This window comes from Paramisgurnus dabryanus, chromosome 13 (assembly GCF_030506205.2).
Source record: "Paramisgurnus dabryanus chromosome 13, PD_genome_1.1, whole genome shotgun sequence".
Lineage (NCBI taxonomy): Eukaryota > Metazoa > Chordata > Actinopteri > Cypriniformes > Cobitidae > Paramisgurnus > Paramisgurnus dabryanus.
The window spans coordinates 5,749,312-5,771,134 of NC_133349.1; the positions used below are offsets into that span (position 1 = coordinate 5,749,312).

At 38.2% G+C, this 21,823-nt stretch overlaps 1 protein-coding gene across 9 annotated transcripts in view; it reads right to left on the reverse strand.

Moving 5' to 3' along the window:
• Nucleotides 1–21,823, reverse strand: part of syngap1b (synaptic Ras GTPase activating protein 1b) — a 165,770-nt gene that overhangs the window by 64,629 nt on the left and 79,318 nt on the right. The gene's annotated exons all lie outside the window — the stretch shown is intronic.

The window sequence follows — 21,823 nt, forward strand, 5'->3', positions numbered from 1 at the left end:
TGTCTAATTTATTCCTTGTAAAGTGCATGTTTAAAGTGAAAGAAATATGTTGCCACTAAATATAAAAAATATTGCGCTTTTGACAAATATATTTAAAACAGTTTTCTATAAAAGGCATATTTATTTTTTGTTGACACAGGAGCAATCCTATTGTAATGGCTGTCATGTTAAAGGGATAGTTCCCCGAAAAAATGTAATTTTGTCATTATTTACTCACCCTCAATTTGTTCCAAGTTGTTTATGAATTTCTTTATTTTGCTAAATATAAAGGAAGATATTTTGAAAAATGTCTGTAACCAAGAAGATTTGGGGCACCATTCACTTCAATAGTTGTAACACGGACTGTTTACATTGTTGCACAGGGTTTTTTTTTTTTTTTTAAAGACGATCTCCCGCAAATTATTGGAAATTTATAATGTTTTTCCAGAGAGTTATTGATGAACGAGTGTTTTGGTGGCATTACACTTTTTCCTCATATGTTCTTTTTCAGTTTCTAAGTTGGGTGTGATACCAAATCCAATGTTATGTCATATTAATCAGTGTCTTGTTGACTAAAACAGCATCATTTTGAAATATGTCTGCAGCTCTTAGCAACTTTTTTGGTGGGCTTGAAAATATTTTGACCCAGCGGGGTTAACTGTAACGCTGTGTTACAACTAACCCCTCAGCACTTACGATATGAAAACCGCTAACGTTAGCCTAATTCTTACCGTTGTTTTAAATAGGCTTCACACGAATGATTGCTGGCTGCCAACAAAATAAATCTGCCTGTTTTATCAAAAATCGTGTGTCAAATTAACTTTTGTTCATATCTTTAATATTGATTGAATAAGATCACGTCAAAGATTGAAATCATAATGAAATGAATGGCTTAAATCAGACTTTGATGCTCATTATCTCAGAATTTGATTTTGAAACTGTAGTATGATTATTACAGACTGGGTCACATAATAAAAAATGTTTTGTCATAACTGTGCTGCTTTTCTCACATATTTAGACATTTGTATCCATTTATAATTGAATTTATATTGTAAGAAAAGGGCTGGATGAATGAATACAGTGTGGATATCTGTCTATTATAGACAGATATATAAACAATATCTACGTCAAGTACAGTGGCGGCGTTTCACGAAAACATAGGGTATGGCAAAAAATCTTCGTACAAGAAGGCCATTCTCAAATAACGAATCTATGAAACCACATAATATGTGTACTACATACTCCACCAACCTGTACAAAATCATACTACGATTGCTCTAATGTAACTTTACACTTACTGAAAACAATACGGAAGCAATACAAATGAAAAACAAAAATAGAAATTATGGTTGTTTAAAATGCTTTTTAAATGTTGTAATTCTTAACTAAGTGCAACTCAGCAACAGATACACTAAAACAAGATAATATCAAAACATACTGTAACATCCCTTCACAAATCTTGTCATGACAACCACCAATAAACACTTAATAAACACACAATAAAGACTTTTAAATGATGTGACAGAGCACACGAAGTTAACCGACTAAAACACTAAATAAAACTCTCAGTAAAACAGGGCTAAATGTAAAAACAAGTCTTACCTTTGTCGTCGTGCAGTTTTTATTCCACAAGTGACCATATTCAAAAATGCGCGCAAATAATTAATAGAATTCACTTCGACTGCGCTACACTTTCCCAGTGGAACAGAACATGTTTATTTATTCATAGAGAACAAATCATATTACTTCTGAAATAATGTATGCAATAGGCATAGCGCGAGTGTGGGGATGAGCCGTGAGTCTGTTTGATTGTTAAAACAAAAAGATTTTACTTGCGAAAATAAAGATTATAACAGCAGTGGTTATCATGAGACGTCCTGCAGAGACTTCAAGCTTCGCTGCAAGAACGAGAGGCTGATGACATCAAAGTACCGCGAGGGTGAGGAGAGGAATCATCGGAAGAGTTTGCTTTCAAACCGCTCTCGCGGCATGTTAATGTCATCCGCATGTCGGTTCCTGTATTATAGCATGAAGTCGAGCAAACGTGTAAATTATCCATTTTAGTGATGTACCAATGTTCAGAAATGTTCTACTGAAAATTTTTAAAATAATCTTTAATGAGCATCATTATTGCCTGTTGATTTCTGGTGTTTTGTCTGAATGCTAGGGTATGGCAACTGCCGCCCCTGGTCAAGTATATAGACAAGATAGTATTGAAATATTTGCCTGCAAACTTAATTTTTAGCAAGTGTTACAACTAACCCCCTGCCTGTTACAATTAACCCCACCTATGGGGTAAGTTGTAACATTTGCACTTCTGTCACGTTTGGTGTAATTGTCCAAGAATGGTAAGTACTAGAAACAAACTTCAAATGGTCATTTGTAGCAGAGATGTGTGTGTTGCTTGTGTAAAAAGATAATTAATCAAACTCAAATACTTTTTGAACGATTGAGCCAAAACCAAAAAGCATTAGGTTGTGCGCCACTCTACCCTACTATAAGTAAATAGTGCCCCAGATCTGTTTGGTTATTAACATCATTTGTGTTTAGCTGAACAAAGAAATGTACACAAATTTGGAACAACGCAAGGGTATGTAAATAATTATCTCTTTAAGATCCATGACCACCTGAATACTGAATATACTTTTTCTTAAATCAAAAGTTGTAACTGTTAACATAAGTTAATGTACAACAAATTAACATGAACAATTCTTTTGGCATTAACTAACTATTAACAAAGACGTATAAATGCTGATCAATTATATTGCTCAATGTTAGTTGGTGTTGGCTATTGCATTTAAAAAATACAACCTTATTGCAAAGTATTATCAATATTAATTTAATTAAAACAATGCAAAAGGTAAGTTTCAGGTAATATATTTCGGTCAGTAAACTGACAATATATAGTCAGTAAATTTCTTAATGCACCTGCCACTGGACTGCCAAGTTAATTTTAAACCTTGTGTGTCACAAAACCTAATAATGCATTAGCAAACAAAACTCTTATTGACTGCTGTCCTTGATCGAGCACAGACAGAGATACGCAGTCACTGAGGTGCCGTAGACACGACTATTGCTCAAGAACTTCAAGTCGTTCCAATTCAAGTAACAGAAACAAATGAATGGACGGCGTAATGAAGTTGCTGACGAAACAATCTCTCCACTATCACACCATCATTCTGTTCTGCTCTGTGCCGTGCTTACCCTCCCATAAATCTAAGTGTAAATAAATACCAGGCATCTCCTCAGCCAATCCGATCCATCTCTATCTCTCTCTCTTTCAATCTCTCTCCTTCTCTTCATTTTTGAAGCTCACAGCTCAAACACACAGTTCTCTCGCCTCGCACCCACGCACGCCTTTTACATAAATCAAATAGTGTATTTATTCATCTCTCTGCATTTCTATTTTTCATGAGAGCATTTTCCTCTTACCTCTACCATTTCATTCTTTATTACTCCCTCTCAATTTCATCAGTTTTTTAGCACAATGCTATACATTCAATTTCACAATCTCCCATCCTGATGTTTAGTACACACTCCTGATACCAGAACAATGATGATTTTATCATTAAAGCCCGGTAGTAAGTAATATATCTGTCAAAGGCAATTATATTTTACACATTGATTCACCGATATCCCTTTTAAACCATGGCTGGCTGCGTGTCAGCCCTGAAGCTGGAGCGAACGCTCGGACAGAACCTTGATTTACAGTAAGCTTACATTTCCACCAAAAAGAGTTCACTACGTCACCAGTAGCTATTATTATACTGCTGCTTGTCATTAAATGCTTTATTCTGATTGGTTGAGAAATGTTTGTAAACATGTAAACATTTGATTTTTACAGTTTTGAAAATCTATTTTGGGTGCTGCGTAATATCATTGCGCCTGCTGCAGCCATGTTATGGCAGCAAAGTCTTTGATTATTACGCCAGAATGAGAGTATAGTTCCTGGCCATCGGCCTAGAAAATCGCAACTTATAATTTTCCGTCGGTCTTAGTACACGATGTAACTACAGAAGAGTCAAGTTTTACATAGGAAAAATATCGAAACTCTTTGATTATTTTTAGGGTTGGGAACCGATAACCGGTTCCGTTTTTTAAAAGGAACCGGAACCGCACATAATTCTTAAGTTTCGGTTCTAAAAGCGGTTCTGATGCGAGGCACGTGCAAAGCGCTTATGTCTCTTACCTCATGAATATTAATTACGTTGAGCCACTGTTTATAGTCACTCGCGCAACCAAATTAACGCAGCTTACCACAGAAAACACTCGGGCTGCTGAGGTAAGCTTTGTCACTCTAAAAAAACAAACGGTGCTATATAGCACCAAAACAATTGCTTTGGATCGTAACGATAGAAGAACCATTTTAGTGCCATATAGCACCGGTGAAGCACCAGTGAAGCACCAGTGAAGCACCAGTGTAGAACCATATAGGGGCCATATAGCACCACATATGGTTCTACATAGCACTATATGGTTCTACACAGGTGCTTCACTGGTGCTTCACTGGTGCTTCACTGGTTCTTCACCGGTGCTATATGGCACTAAAAATGGTTCTTCTATCGTTACGATCCAAAGCAACTGTTTTGGTGCTATATAGCACCGTTTGTTTTTTAGAGTGTACTTCGTGTTAAACATGTCTAAAAGTCAAAAGTGTGGATTCTAGGGCTGTTGACGGTACAGTGCGACCCGCGATGCCGTGCACTTCACAAACTATGAAAAATATAAAGTACAGTCTCACCCAGCGAGATGTCTTCAAGTTCGCGTGAAAGCAAACGGACATAAGACTCAAGAGTTAATGCGCTATAAACCGATATCAGTGATGACCCGCTGGCTTGGGGGCGGAACAATGAGGTAAGATATTCTTGGTCAAGGTTGCGAAAAAGTATCAATCTGCACTACCAGTATAGCAACATGCGTTTTCAGCACTGTGCAGACATTATAACCCCAAAAAGGTTCCTCACTTGAACCGTGTGTTGTTTCACGGATGAAAGTGATAAAATAAACACACACATAGCCGCGCCGATCCCGTGGTCGCTCCGGGGCTCGAGCATCACCCACCGAAATGGCCATGCACGTTATGCTCAATTGCTTCACATTTCGCATCTTAAACCACGCAGAAAACTTGATCGCGCCACTTTTCTCCAAAGCGCGTGGACGCTCCAAAGCATCTGTCGTTGCTAAGTAACCTAAGCATTGCTTGATGTTGTGACGAGCAGCCTCCGGCGAAAAGAAGTCAGCGCATATGAACACGCATGTTTGTTAAGACACGTATATCTGATCCTCATTTACATTTTTATATTTCAAAATATATGTATGCATTATATATAAGCCTATACCCATGCACATACAAAAATTATTACTTGTACAGCAGCCTTTTCAGGATATATGACAAAACACTTGCTCCAGCATATAAATCTCAAATCATATGTTTGAGAACTACTGCTGCTATCATGTTCACTTCAACAGGTAGGATCTTACGAGGACTACAACAGGAATAAATGATATAGGCCTAGTGACTGAAAAAGTGAAAATATTAATCACTTTACATTTAAAATATTTTATCAGTAATTAATAAACACAAATTGAATTGTTTAAGTATTGTGCATTATTTTTTATTATATGGAACCGGAATCGGAACCGGAAAATTTCTAACGATTCCCAACCCTAGTTATTTTTGAGCGTGATGCTAATGGTCTAATCAGATTCAATGGATTATGCTAAGCTATGAAAAGTGGTACCGCCAGACTGGATGGATTCCAAAACTGTAAAAATCAAATGTTTAACTCTAGTGGACCTGGAAAATTAGCATATTTTCAAAAAAAGTGTGTGTCCCTTTAAGCAGTTTCATTTAATTGAATACTTACACTTTCTCGCTAGAAATGCAATTAAAAGTTGTAAAAAGTAAATATAAAACTTTATTTATACAAAAACTGTGCTCTAGCCGCTTCTTTGCTGCCATTTTATGTTTTTTTAACTCTACCAGACTCGACCAATCACATTTTCCGCGCACACGCGCATAGAGTTGTAGGACATTAAAGGCAGCAAAGGATACATTTACGTGAACCTGAAGAAGTTATCTCAGGAGACGTAAAACAATATTGGATTGGAAAAAAGACCCCATGCCGCTCCATGTCGCTCCCTATTTTTTCTACATTTAAAATAGTGTAGTTGCGCATGCCAAATGTGAACGGCACCTTAGTGGCCATGTACACACACCAAAGCATTTAAACACGGCTGGAAATGCCAGGCAGATGCCAGCTGTGGGTGTTGGGCAGTGTTTTTCAGCTGGGCGCTTAGTTTGCTATGTTACTACGGTTTGCCAGCTGGTTGTTGTGCTATTTGTCTCGTCTTTCCTCCACTGTGATTGGACAGTCGAGTGAAAAGTGACATTGACAAGCTGAGCGTTTCACCCTAAAGTTGATCATCTTTCAACTGTGGGCACTCAGTGCTAAGTGGGAAAAAACATTAAGGGGGCATGCACACTAAAGCTTTTACGGCAGCGGCCGTTGTATGTTTTCAATTGTTTCCAATAGAAGAACTGCGTTTTTCAAACAAGCTAGCAGATGGTGTTTTTTTTCTGCGCTAAATGCCGGTTTTTTGAGAGTTTTCGAGAGCGCAGAGAGTTGAAAAATATTCAACTTTGGGTGAAAAGCTCAGCTCGTCAATGTCAGTTCCCACACGGCCGTCCAATCACAGGGAAGGAGGGGCGGGATTAACATCACAACAACCATCTGGCGCATCGCACAATGACAGATAAACAACCAAAGCGCTCAGCTAAAGAAAGCTGCCAGTCAGCTGAAAAAAAAGCTGGCAGTCGGCGTCCACCTGGCTCTATCAGATTTGGTGTGCAAAAGCTGTGGTGTGCAAGCTACCTGCTGCAGGCGTTTTCGGAAAGCGCGGCTTTCCCACCCCTCCTCCAATGTGATTGGATGGCCAAGTGAAAAGTGACATTGAAGAGACGAGCGTTTCGCCTAAAGTTAAACAACATTTTTCAACTTTGGGAGCCTATGGCGTGGAAAAAAGCAGAGCTTAGGTGCGTTTTTGAAAGGCGCGGCACTTTCAATTGGAAACAAGTGAAAACGTACGTCTGCCGTCGTAAACGCCTTGGTGTACACGCCCACCAAGTCTGCTGTTTTTGGTCATACGGCATTTGGTTATACGGTTTATAGTTTATATAACAAATAGCATTGATCCTTAATGCTGGTTGATCATTACAGTAAATACAAATATTATACAGTAGCCGCATTGTATAAATCTTTCAAAACAGACCTAACACAAACTCAAGAGGTTGCAAAATAGGCTGCAGTACAATCGACAGATAATTACAATCGTCTTCAATTTCTTAAAGGGGCCATGTCACAATATTTTTTTAAGATGTAAAATAAACCTTTGGTGTCCCCACAGTACACAAGTGAAGTTTAAGCTTAAAATATCATATTGATTATTTATTATTAAATTTAAAAATTGACACTTGACAAAATGTGCCGTTTTGGGTGTGTCCTTAAAAATGCAAATGAGCGGATGAAGTGCAAACACTGATAACAATGATGGTGGATGCAATTCAAACTCAATTGTGCTGTCAATCATTTTTTTCTCTCTATTTCTCTCTGCACTAAATGGCAGTGCTGTGGTTGGATAGTGCAGATTAAGGGGTGGTATTATTATAATAAGAGCTCCTTATGACATCATAAGGAGAGCCAAATTTCAAAGACCTAATTTTTCACGTGCTTGCAGATAATGGTTTACCAAAACTAAGTTACTGGGTTGATCTCTTTCACATTTTATGGGTTGATAGAAGCACTGGGGACCCAATCATAGCACTTAAACATGGAAAAAGTCAGATTTTCATGCCATGGCTTCTTTAACATTACTACAATGCAATGTACAATCCTAAAGAGAAACCCGTCCGACACTGTCAATAAACAATTTCACAATATAAATAAATCAGCCTCTAAAACATTATCACCTAAATAATAGCCCTATGTTTCTGAATCATGACATTACCAAGCTATTCTTTGATTTTGAACATTTGTACAAACTATTAACATCAGATTTGGACAACTAATTATTAAGCAAATACATTTAGTACACTGAAAAATGAATCAGAGTCCGGGTGATAAAAACATAAATTAATATTTTAATGTTTACTCTAACAATATAAACTTTAAGAACCACAGGACTTAATAGACTAAACCCAATCGGAGGCCTGAGGTTACCATTCCTTTTAATTATGGCAAATTGAAAGCCAGCTTGGATACATCCATCTATTTCAATTTCTCCCACTGTCCTTTTGATCCAAATCCAGGCTCTTTATTTGGTTGCCATGGCAACATTTTCTAGTACCTTACATTTGACTAACAGAGAAAGAGGATAACACTGTGAAGCGTTGAAATATAGATCCACACGCATGTGAACACGCGTGTCAAAGAACACGTGACCGTATGGGCCGATGGTAAACAGGAAGGTCACGTTTCGGAGCATCTTTATTAAGAATCAAGGAAACGGCTGGCAAACACAAAGATCGCTGAAATAAGCAAGATCTACATCTCGAGGATAAGAGGGGATTTTTTAACAGCCTATAATTGTGGACAGATAAAAGCTGTGCTGTAATATTCCTCCCGACAGAGGTGTGTTAAAGTATGTGCACAGGTCTGTGTGGGTGAGAGTGCACTTTTTATTCTCAATGTAAATCTGATGTCAAGCTGAAAGCTGGAACTGAAGTGTGTGGGTGGAAACAGCTTCAAGCTTCAATCCCTCTGAGAGAGAGAGAGAGCCAACGGAAGAGAGAGAAAGAGACATCCAGAGAGATTGAGAGCATGGTGTAGGGGAGCAAACATGATAAAAAGTGAAACAAATGAAAAAAAAAATATCAATAACTTCTCAACCTGATTGATATGCGTGGGATTGCTAGCTGGTCGATGTTTATGCCTGAATTAGATTTGTAACGGTGTACGTAGCTTGCTGAAAAGAAAATCAGGCTTATTGAGAAGTATTCTTAAAGGTGAATTGTGTAATATTTGCAATGCAGTAGGACTGGGTGATTAGGGCTGTGTATCGGCAAGAATCTCATGATGCGATACAGATCATGATACATGGGTTGCGATGCAACATGTTGCAATACATTGCGATTCTGTAAAGCAAGAACACAATAGGATAACATTTTAGGAAAGCTGTCATTAACCTCATTCATAGAGCACATTGGTCCAGAGTCCGGCAACGGGTCAGGAACGCGCGGATACCTGCATAAATAATAAACGGATAATAAACTGTGTGAGGGCGGGTAGTAGCGTGAATAAAAATTTGTGCAATATGTGTATGTCTAAATTACCATTACACGTGCAACATATGACATTTGACCCATCACATCACCACCACTGCGACAGTGCGCGATCTTTGTTGATGCTTCTCGTAGCCTAGTTGGAGCGAGCATTGCAGGAGTTGCATAAAGTTTTGCCGTTGATAGTTTTAGCGTGTGGGATATATGCGTGTGCAGGTAATGGGCCAAATATTAACGGGTCTGGGCGGGTGCAAATTTAATTTTGATATTATCACGGGTGACGGGTCGGATCTGGTGCTGAACTTTGCGGGTACGGGCAGAAGCGGGTCTCCAAAAATGGACCTGTGCAGTAGAGGTCTTCACGGGTCCACTTAGATCCGAAAACCCGAGGTCCGACCCGAGACCCGATCGGGTTCGGGTCTAAAAGTTTCACATGTGCCTCGGACACGGGTCGGGTACAATAATGGCGGCATCGGGTCTCGGGTAATTTAAAAATGAATGTGTTTTTTCTGAACGGACCCGATCAGACCCGAACTCTCTCGCCTGTGTGCGTCAATGTCCTTTTCAAACCTCTCATCTGTTTGCCAAGAGCGCTTGCGACATTGTGTGGTTGTCGGAAGGTTCATTTTCGTTGAGACAAACATGTCAGTCAATTATAAATGTACATTTTAGCGGTTACGTTGGTGTCGTCGTCAGATAACAAAGTAAAACGAATGGAGCAGCTCGCCAAATTGGTTGCAAGGCCACCAGAGTTTCTTTCTGTCTGACTGCTGCGCATGGGTCTGCAAAATGCACACACGTCAGTGCCGTTTACATTCGGTTCCAGTCGGGTTAAAAAAAAAATTTCACTAGTTCGGGTCGGACTTGGGTCTAATTTTCTCGGGTTTGTCTCGGGTCGGGTCTTTCTTTAAAAATTTTTTATTTATGCACGTCGGGTTCGGGTATGAAGTGATTCGGGTCATTTCGGGTCGGGTACATTTCTTTGGACCCGAGAAGACCTCTACTGTGCAGGAGTCTGCGTTGGTCCCAAAACATACCTGTAAAAATTGGCAGACAAGCTTCTGTGTGAACACAAACACGTTCTGTAAATTTTCTGGGATCGCTCCCTGAAAGAGGACCAAGTAACATTGCCGTAAGATACACAGAAAGTGTTGTGTGTGAACAAGACACAGAAACAACGCTGTAAGGGGCGTGCTGTAGTTAGAACGCGTGTGTCATTGCAACATAAAGTTATGGTTCGGCCCTTTAAATCGAGGGATTTACATGCAGTTTTACATTCATGACGAGAAATGTCGGCAAACTGAATTGCAGTAGAGATCAGGGAGCTTGTCATTATCCGCGCTGAAGCTGAGATCATTCAGCAGCATAAATGAATAGCGCATCATGAAAAGCGCTGTGTCACTGATTGGCCAGCTAATCTGTACGTTGTGATTGGCCTGAATACTTCTGATGTTATCCAGAAATGCAGCGCTACCATGTTTAAAAGATTCGCTCACAATGCAATGCTAACAGGAGTTAACTTACAGGCTGTGAGTCGAAGCGGGAGGAATTATGATAATGTCCTTCTTGTCTACATCACCAATCTCAGGAAGTAAACTGTTGCCTACAATCTGTGTGTTTGTTGTAGTCCAAGAAAAGAGATTTACGACGAAGATGATAACTAGCATCATCGTTTACTTTGGGGTTTGTACCTTTTGCATATCATTAACATGTACTTATACACACTTACACACCAAAGGAAATGAAAAATCATGAATCAGACCATAGTTGCTCTTTAAGATCAAAGACAAGAAAAATGCCATCTACTGTAGTGGTTGAGATATAAACTCAAAACTAAACAACTGTCGTGAATCTTTTGATGATTTTTATTTTTAAAATATCACAACACTCAAAATATTTTCTTACACCCCTCACACTGAAAAAAAATGATTCATTCAATTTACTCACTTTTTTTAAGGTAAGAGGTCGCAATCAATCTATTTAAGTTACATTTAAACAAACAAAATTAGAAAAACACAACAAAACAAAAAACTTTTGTTTAAATGTAGCTTAAATAAATTGTTTGCAACCACTTACCTTAAAAAAATTTAGTCAATTGAATGAATAATTTTTTTCAGTGCATGCCAAGAACTGGTTAAGTCTTTCTCTACCATTGGTGAGTTAACTTGTCAATAAAAAGAAAACGCTTCCCTGCCAATGACGAGTTTTCCTGCAATCCGTATTTCCGCTGTTAACCACCAGATGGTGCTCTTACCCAACTTATACAACCCAGAAGCAACCCCTCTTGTCAAACAGTTCAAACTCAGTGCATGTTTTGATCATCGCTCTGAATCGGATTTCTATCAGAAGTCTTTCACAAAAACTCCAAACGAAACAACTGTCATGAATCTTTTGATGATTTTTATTTTTAAAATATCACAACACTTACAATATTTTCTTACACCCCTTCAGCCAAGAACTGGTTAAGTCTTTCCCTGCCATTGACGAGTTAACTCTTTCCCTGCAGCGTTTAAAAAAAAGTAAGCATTTTTTATGATTTTCACAAAATTTTAATGCCTTCCAGAATTTTTCTTTTTTATATAAAACATACAATATATCAAATGAAAGAACAGACCCTTTGCTTTCAAACAAACAAGAAAGTTTCACCCTACCTTCATTTGTTCTCTTTTTATCACCTGGTTTATTCAAAAATACCACATTTTGAGATAACGAGTTAACTCGTCAATACTCGTCGGCTTCCCTGCCAATGATGAGTTTTTCCGGCAATCCATATTTTCGCTATTATCCACCAGATGGCACTCTTACCCAACTTATACCCCTCACGTCAAACAGTTCAAACTCAATGTTGATCATCGCTCTGAATCGGATTTCTATCAGAAGTCTTTCACAAAAACGCAATCATCTCAAAATGTGGTATTTTTTAATAAACCAGGTGATAAAAAGATAACAAATGAATGTAGGATGAAACTTTTTTGTTTGTTTGAAAGCAAAGGGTCTGTTCTTTCATTTTATATATTGTATGTTTATATATAAAGAAGAAAAATTCTGGAAGGCATTAACCTTTTGTAAAAAAATCATACAAATGCTGGCGCTGGCTGCCAACTTTTTTTTAAACGCTGATGGGGAAAGAGTTAATCTACACACAAGTTGAGAAAGGACAAATTGACATTAACAATTCACCTAACCTGCATCTCTTTGGACTGGGAGGAAACCAGGAGTACCCGAGTAAACCCACGCTGACACAGGGAAAACATGCAAACCCCACACAGAAATACCTCCTGACCCAACCAGAATTGAAACGGGGACCTTCTAGCTGTGAGACAACAGTGATACTGAGACAGACACTGTCATCTTAAACACAATTCAACTCTTATTATTTTCTTTCGACTTCAAACTATTCCTAGCATCTATTAATAATTCGGATCATGTAGGCTAAGAATGAATCTGTTTAAAAGAGTCATTAGCATGCAAATCCTACATTACTGCTCATGTTGTGTGCTCACCTTCCAAGTAAGGACACTGCAAACTATTTGTACATTTACTGTTTGCACGGACCGTATTTCTGTTTAGCTGCATGTAAAGCCACAATATGTAAGATTTTTGTGACACTTGAACAGTTGCATCTATTTTTTATGCAGTTGTGTATTAACAATATCCCAAATGTTCCCAAGGATTTGTAAATTCAAAGAAATTCCTGTTTTAAATAATGGCTCATCCTTTGACACTGTCGCTTATCAATGAAGTAATATCCGCTCTATCCTTGGTTAATCAGTTGTAAAAACTTTTTGTGATAATCAGATGATGTCTACACAGCTAGAGACATGTTTCGTCAATTCAAATAAATGAAAATCTTTCAAAACGTGAATTTAAAATAATCTTAAAAACTGTCAAAGCGTCCAGGTCTACAGAAGTCTAAAACTCACAAATATTTTACAGGAAAGTGTAAAGTGCACTTCGAGACACTCCTCTGTCTGAGCCACAAAGGTCTCTTTTTCTTCACTGTCAGAATACAGGGCTACTTTTCAATGACCATCAATTGATACATTTCAACCCCAGATGCATTTGTTAGTTATGTCATACATCGGAATGGGGACACTAAAAACCTTCTTGAAAACAGGCTATTTTACATTTCTGTTCGGTTCCCAAAAAAAAAATAATATCTGTCTGGTCCCGTCACTTTGGTTCCCAAAAAAAAAACATCTGTTTGGTCCCGTCACTTCACCCTTCATCTAAAAGATTGTGGTGAATAAGTATAAAAAACAGTGATGCCAGCAAAACCTGAAAACATTTTTCCAAAGGACATCTGTGCAGTATTGTCATCTTTAAGGATGTTACCATAAAGCTGAGAGTGTTTGTTTAGATGTGACACTAGAACCAAATACTAGACATGCATACATAAAATATAGCAGATACTGATTTATCTAACTACTATAAATGTAAATCAGATATCAAAACAAGAGTATAGGGTAATGGTAATGCATTTCAGCAGGGGTTAGCCCAAACACCATAGATTTAAAGTAGGGCTGCATAACAATTAATGGTGATTAATCTAATTGCAGAATAAAAGTTTTTGTTTACATCATATATATCTGTGAATTGTGTATAATCATTTTGTATAAAACAATACACACACATGCATGTAAATATTTAAGAAATGTTTACATGTGTATATACATTTGTGTATACATTACAATTATACATGCATGTGTGCATATTTGTATATACATAATTATTATTCACAGTTCACACACAAAACTTTTATTCTGCAATAGATCAATCATGATGAATTGTATGCAACCCTAATTTAAAGCATGTGATCATTTTGGCTTTACACATCTTTTTACATTAACAGCATATTAAAGACAGTCAGCGTTTAGAGGAAATTCTCAATGCATACAGGTTTGATTATATTGAAGGCACAGCTCACCCAAAAAATGAAATTTAGGTCATGATTGTGTCATTCAAAAGCTGTATAAACTGGTTCTGCTCACATTTGTATGTTACTTTGGATAAAAGTGTCTGCTACTGTAAATACCTATAATTAAATGTAATGTAAATAGAAAGACAACAAGAGGTCATAGAGGCTATGCAAGTCAAGTTCGGAAAAACACCCCAAAAAGTTGTCCATGCAACTTAAATTATGTATACTGAAATAATATATACACAGTCCTAAAATGTACCATTTGTATACATTTGGTACCCAATATGCACCTCTGAGGTACTACTATGAACTTCTTAGGTCCAAAGCTATACTTTTTGCAAGGGTACCATGCCAGTGACAGCTGGGGTACACATTTTGACCATTTTTTTCTAGCAGTGTACAGATGTTTTAAGAGGGAAAAAATCAATTCAAATTCTCTTTTTGTGTTCCACAAAACAATAACAGCATAAATGACTGGAATAGTTTGAATAAAAACTTTTCAAATTTGGGTAAACAGTTTGACATGACCCATTAAAATTTAAAGAGATGAACTAAATAAAAAGTGCAGATCTTGGAGGTGTGTACTGTAGGTTCCTACCTACAATAGAAATGCAGCTGTATGGGACAGCACAATTCCTTATTCCGGATGAATTATTCCTGTCCAGGATCCAGGAGCAATGTCAAGTCACCGAATTGTCCGAACTGTATTCCTCCAAGCATGTTCCAGCCTTGATTTTTAGGTCACTTGCTTCTGCTGAACTTGAGAGTAATTCCTTTCCCAAACTAGCTCAGGTTCTCCTTCTCTATACGTCAACAGTAAGGTGGATGGCCACACCTGTACTTTAAGCATGTTTGCTTGTAGTCATGAAACTATATGCACTGCACTATGCTCTTAAAAGCCTGTTAACATCTGATAAATCGTTAGATGAATTATTAATTGATCTCTTTACTTGCTATCCCTTGTCTGGTTGTATATGCATAAGCTATTTATTTATATTTAGGCTAATTTGTTTAATATTACTTTGAATGAAGTTAATAATTAGTATACCTACACGTCTAACTTCTACATTGATTAAATATGCAGCCTAAATGTATTTCCCTACAACATTAAAAAAGAGCTATAAGCCAAACTATTCTGCGATATTAATTGAAATATTTACAGGAGTGAATCCGGAGTGTAAAAGTGTTAGAACAGTTTGTACTCGTGTGTCTTATTTTCCCATCTTGCCTCAGTCACTCTCTCCAGCCCTGCAAGCGGCTGATCCTCAGCAGAGCGCCTGATGGAGAGCTCCGGGTCCCCGCCGCGCTCACCGATTCTGAACCGACGAGCCGCTTCCCGTCTGCCTTTACTGCGGTTACCAGCACCAAATCTGCGGCGAAACTCTCTCATGTTTTACTTCAGCAATATTTATAAGCGCCGTTTAGCGTTTTAAGCGAGCTAATACTATTTTGAATCAATCAAATAACTTTCCCGATAAAACGCAGCACATGCAAACATGACTCCAAACGCGTTTATACAAAGCTTACACTTCCACAAAGAGTAAAACGCAAGTTTTTAATTGCAAATGTGTAAAAATATATGTGTCTATGTGTAAAGCGTGTGTATGTGTGTTTGATGGAGACGGTAACACTGATGCGTAATAATCCTCCGAGCGCGTAAAGTTCAAGCGGTTAAAGACGCGGCTCTCGGTTTATTACTCCTTTTATCTTATCTGATGCATTGATCGTGATGAATCAAAGCTGCAAAAACGACGATCCCTCCTTTCAAAAAGGCGACGAGGTCATTGCACGAGTACGTACATGCGCATCCGAAATGACATTGCATGAGCGAAGGCGGAGAGCTGGAACTCCTTGTCGTATTCCGGAAAATTTCCGCTCGTATCCACTCGTACATTCAAGACGCCGAGCAGTAAGGCAACGCATCCTTTCAGACAACTGTCCTTTCCTTTACTGCGCTCTCACTCTCCAAGCCGAGAAGAGAGGAGGAGAGGGAGCAGAGCTGGACATGGGGGTGGGGTAGAGATGGGATCTGATGGAGAGAACTTCATGTAAAAGCCTGGGGCAAACTATCTCTCTCTTTCTTTTTCTCCCTCACACACACACACACATACACACAAGCACTGGTGTGTGGATGTGACGCTTGCAGGCAGCCGGTGAGTGGAGAGGCTTCTGTAGAGGCAGGTTATGTGGGAGGAATGTGTGTAATTACACAACTACACAAACTGAAGACAAATGACAGTGTAGATTAAAGTGTGAGAGTGCATGTGCAGAACAAAGAAACACCATTACCTGTATGTTATCTTTGCATGCTGTTTTACCGCATCACTACAGGTTTTCATTTTCTAAAGAATAATGCAAGAGATACTGGTCTCTGCAAAACTTGATGCTACGCTTGTAGCGCGTGGTTGCCAGGATGTTGATATGCGGTTGCTAGAGTCCTGATTGATGCATTGCTACATGCATGTGGTTGCTATAGCATTGCCTGGTGGTTGATAAGGTGTTGCTAAGCAGTTGCTAGGGTGTTCTGGATGGTTGGCTACTGACTGAAGTTGGCAAGCCCACACCCAATTATATTCTTATTCCTAGATACAGAGGCGGACACTACTTGAGTATTTTAAGTACATTTTCCAAGCATCTGTGCTTTATCAGAGTGTTTGTCTTGGGAAAAAATTTACTTTACTAAAACATTTTCACTAAATTCTAAAGCATAGAATCATACTTTGTATTCCTTTTATATTGCATATTAAAATTGATTTAATACCTAATTACATTTAAGTAAAAAGTAAAAAAAAATACTAAATGTTTAACGTACTTAAATATTAAATATAAACCAAAAACTTGAAATTATGAAATGTAGTGGAGTAAAAGTTATGATAATATGCTTTGGAATGTATTTTTTCCAAAGAAAAACACTGATAAAATATGAATACTTAAAGGGATAGTTCGGCCAAAAATGATATTAAACCCATGATTTACTCACCCCCAAGCTGTCCGAGTTGCATATGTCCATCGTTTTTCAGACGAACACATTTTCGGATATTTTAGAAAATGTTTTAGATCTTTCAGTTGATTAAATGTAATGTTACGTGGTCCACAACCTTCAAGTCCAAAAAAAGTGCGTCCATCCTTCACAAAATAAATCCAAACGGCTCCAGGATGATAAACAAAGGTCTTCTGAGGGTAATCCGCGCGGTGTTGTTGTAGAAATATCCATATTTAAAACTTTATTAACGTAAATAACTACCTTCCGGTAGCGCCGCCTTCTTAGTCGCGTCCGCATTCAGGATGAGAGCTTACGCAGCCTACGTAGGTTACTCTGCTGCTGCTCTGTGCCCCTGCCCTCCGAATTTGTCATACGTCACTAAGAAAAGTGCGTACACTACGCTAATACTCTCTCCTGAATACCTGAAAGATGGCGGCGCTACCGGAAGGTAGTTATTTTCGTTAATAAAGTTTTAAATATGGATATTTCTACAACAACACCGTGCGGATTACCATCAGAAGACCTTTGTTTATCATCGTGGAGTCGTTTGGATTTATTTTGTGAAGGATGGACGCACTTTTTTTGGAGTTGAAGGTCGCGGACGCCGTAACATTACATTTATCAACTGAAAAATCTAAAACATTTTCTAAAATATCCGAAAATGTGTTTGTCTGAAAAACGATGGACATATGCAACTCGGACAGCTTGGGGGTGAGTAAATCATGGGTTTAATATCATTTTTGGACGAACTATCCCTTTAAAGGGGACAGAGAATGAAAAACCATTTTTACCTTGTCTTTGTTGAATTATGGTAGTCTACCCGCATTCACGAACATACAAAAAGTTCTAGACATGCTAAATATCTCAGTCTCATAGAAATTCCTCTTTTAGAAATGTCAGCCAGAAAACGGCCTAATCTAAAAAACTGATGCCTATGACATCACAGGCATCTAACTGCCCCTCCACTTTAAAATAATTGGCTACATTTTTTGAGTGGCAGCAAAGTCAGCCAATCAGTAATGAGATTGCAAGTTAAGCCAGTAGGGGGAGCCAAATAGGTGCAAAACCACTTGTTTAAAATCCCCAGAGCTATCTGCGAGAGGTTTTTAGGAAGCTTCTAAGGCATTACAGACCCAAACAAAACAAAATTATCTACATATCACATCACAGAACAAGGATTAATACCCTGTTCAATCATTCTATGTCACCTTTAAAAATTTACTTTATGTAGAAAGTAAAAATACTTAAGTAGTGTCCGCATCTGCCTAGATACAGTATGACTCAGGTTTCTCTTCAAAGTCTAATGGAGCGTCCACACTGACAATAATTACAACTACAGTATATTAGCGTCAACAGAGTTTAGAGTTAATTCTAAACTTACGTGTTGCAGTGTTACAGTCACAAAACTGGATGTAAACGAACTGCTGTTGCTTTATGTTTTCAATGTCGAACATCTTTCCTCAAATTTTGACTGCAGATGCTGGACACTTTCTCTGAAGCCTGAAGGTGCCATGCAAAGCATATATTATGCCAGACTGCCTATACAAATATATTTATTTATTTATTTATTTATTCATACAAAAATGTGCGGAATAAAATAATACATGTAAAAGAGGTGTTTTAATGGAAAAAGGGAGATACATATAAACAATATATAAAGCGTCTCGGGTTACGTATGTAACCCTTGTTCCCTGAGAAGGGAACGAGACGCTACATTAGAGAGCTGACACTATGGGGAACACCTACAGCTCTCTGACGCAGCGTGAAGTAGTGTTGTAGTTCTCGAGACCGGTCTCAAGACAACTTTTTAAAGGTCTTAGTCTCATCTTGGAATTGACCGCATTTTTACTCGGTCTCATCTCGGTCTCAGACAAAGAGGACTCGGAATTTTATTTCAAGACCGGTCAAGACCACAACTGATGGCACATCACAAATTTATTTTTTATCATTCATTTTATGCAGTTTATTCAGGTTTGGCATATGATGTTGGCATTGTTTAAGCATTGTTTAAGTATCTCCCAATGACATTTTTTCTCATTTTATTACTAAAAACACCTGCATTGTGTTAAGTGGATGGCAAACCATGGAAAGACAGTTCAGAATAAATGGTTAGGTTGATTTCAGCTATTTAGTGTTTGTTCACTTTTATTTGCTTATAGACAAAGATAAATTCCCACATATCTGCAATGCCTTTGATTATTTTATCTTTACTGACGGCATACACACACAGGCATGCACACACACACACACACACACACACACACACACACACACACACACACACACACACACACACACACACACACACACACACACACACACACACACACACACACACACACACACACACACACACACACACACACACACACACACACACACACACACACACACACACACACAGACAAGAAGTGCCTAATCTTATGTATATTCCACAATTTATCATAAGTGTTTTAATGCAGTGACTTGCACTGGTCTTGGTCTTGACTTGGTCTCGGCCCTTTAAAGTCTTGGTCTTGGTCTCGGTTTAAGTGGTCTTGACTACAACACTTCACAGCAAAATCACCAGTGTTAAAAAATGTTATCGTTAGTTGTGGTATAAACTCTGGACTATTCTCTGATTATAAAATATATTATATAGTTAAAATGGTAAACTTGATACTAAGAAAAGTGAAACTGTAGTACACTCAAGCGACACAGATTTAATTTTAGACACAACACTTTGCATACATTCCTGCTTGCAAGATGAGTCGATAGCATTTTGGTCTGTTTTCTGCATAAAAGCACATTTGGGTCGATGTTTTAAAAGTGTACAGCCATATACAGTAGATGAGCTCACAGACTAAAAGCCAAAAAAACTCCAGTGCTGACTTCTGAAGTACTTAACACATCACACCCACATTGCATTAAAATGAGGCATATTGGGGATTTAATCGAGAACGGTCATTTTTAGACGAAATGCTCTGTGTAAATCTATCAGCGTGACACACGTTTCTATGGCGACGAGCAAACCCATGCCTGGTCCGCAAGCGTGCGAGCATTCAAGTTAAACCATTGATGAGAGGTCGAGCTGGGCACCTGGTGCACATCTCACACCGCCTGATGATCCTCAAGAAGACCACGATTGATCCATTCCGCAGGAAATATACACTGCTAATGTGTATCTCTCATTCAAGAGCTGAACTCGCACGCATTTAATTAAAAGAGCACTATGCATTATCAAAGACCATTTCAAATACATCTGTCTGCTGCTGAGTTTTTATTAGAACTTGAAAAGATCCTACATTTATCAGAAATCCATTTCATTCTTCACTTTTTCTCTCTTTTAAATTCCTTCTCTCTTTCATTCGTACTATCTCTCTTTCTCTCTCGCTCGCAGTCTGTCTGCTCTGTAATTATTTCCATGGTTACCATCAGCGATCTTAGGCTAAGCTCAAATGTCTCTTTTCTCCTTCGCATTTCTTTCAGCTCTTCAATTTGCCCGATTTTTCGTTAGCATGCAATTACACCCATCTGAGATGCTTGTTTTCTTGAAGAAACACTACAGTATCTCACATGATAGCAATAAGAATAAATAAACAATAAACCAAGATGTTTGCTGATGAATCACTATTCAGAGTTTCAGAAAAAAATCTGAATAGTATCTCAGACATTTACTGTAGTTATTTGTGCACTGAAAAATGAAAACGCAACATTCAAGAGATTTGTAAATGTTATGCAATCATGTAATGCTAATAAATAGCCGTGGTTATTTCATTATTCAGTGGAATTCTGATAACCAGCAGTGCAGAGAGTTTACAGCACAATTCAACATCACTACCGTTCATGGATAAACGGTCCGCCCACCTCCCCTAGTTTAACCACCTACTGGGATCAACACCAAACAGCAGCAAGGCAAAACTAACACACATCAGCCAAACACACTTTGTGTTTTATTGTTCGTACAATACTTTGTGTACAAATACACACTGATGATCACTGTATTGCTCAGAAGTTGCTCTTCTATTGCTCAGCAGACATCATGGGTCACCCAGCTATGTTTCATATATGTACAAGTTTTGTCTTAGATGTCTCTTTTAAACTTTATAAGGAAAAATGAATCAATTAAACAAGATGGAAATTAGTTAACTGTCCAAATACAAAATTGTTGCAATGCATTACGGTAATGCACTCTTTGTAAAGGATATATACAGTACTGTGCAAAAGTCTTAGGCCACCATGCTACCATAAGATTAGTTGTTTTTGCAATTGTAAAGTGATCATATACTGGGCCCTATCTTGCACCCAGCGCAATTGACTTTGTCAGTGACGTATGTATCATTTGTATTTTGCACCGGCGCACAGCGGGTTTTTCCCTCCACAGACGCACGTCGGCAAACAAAGGAATGAACTTGCGCTCACTGGGCGGTTCAGCGCAAAAAAGGAGGCGTGGTGCGGCGCAAACCATCCCTGATGCTATTTTGTAGTTTCAAAAAACAATTAAGCCACTGACCAGAAAAAAATTGTCTAAAGTCAATGGCGCGTTGTTCATTATGCTATTTTAAGGGCGCATGCTTGACCATAATGTATAGCGTGCACAACGCGCACACACTTTGCTTATCTAATCTACACAGATGCAACAGTTATTTTTGCAAATCATAAATTGTTACAATAAAAAATA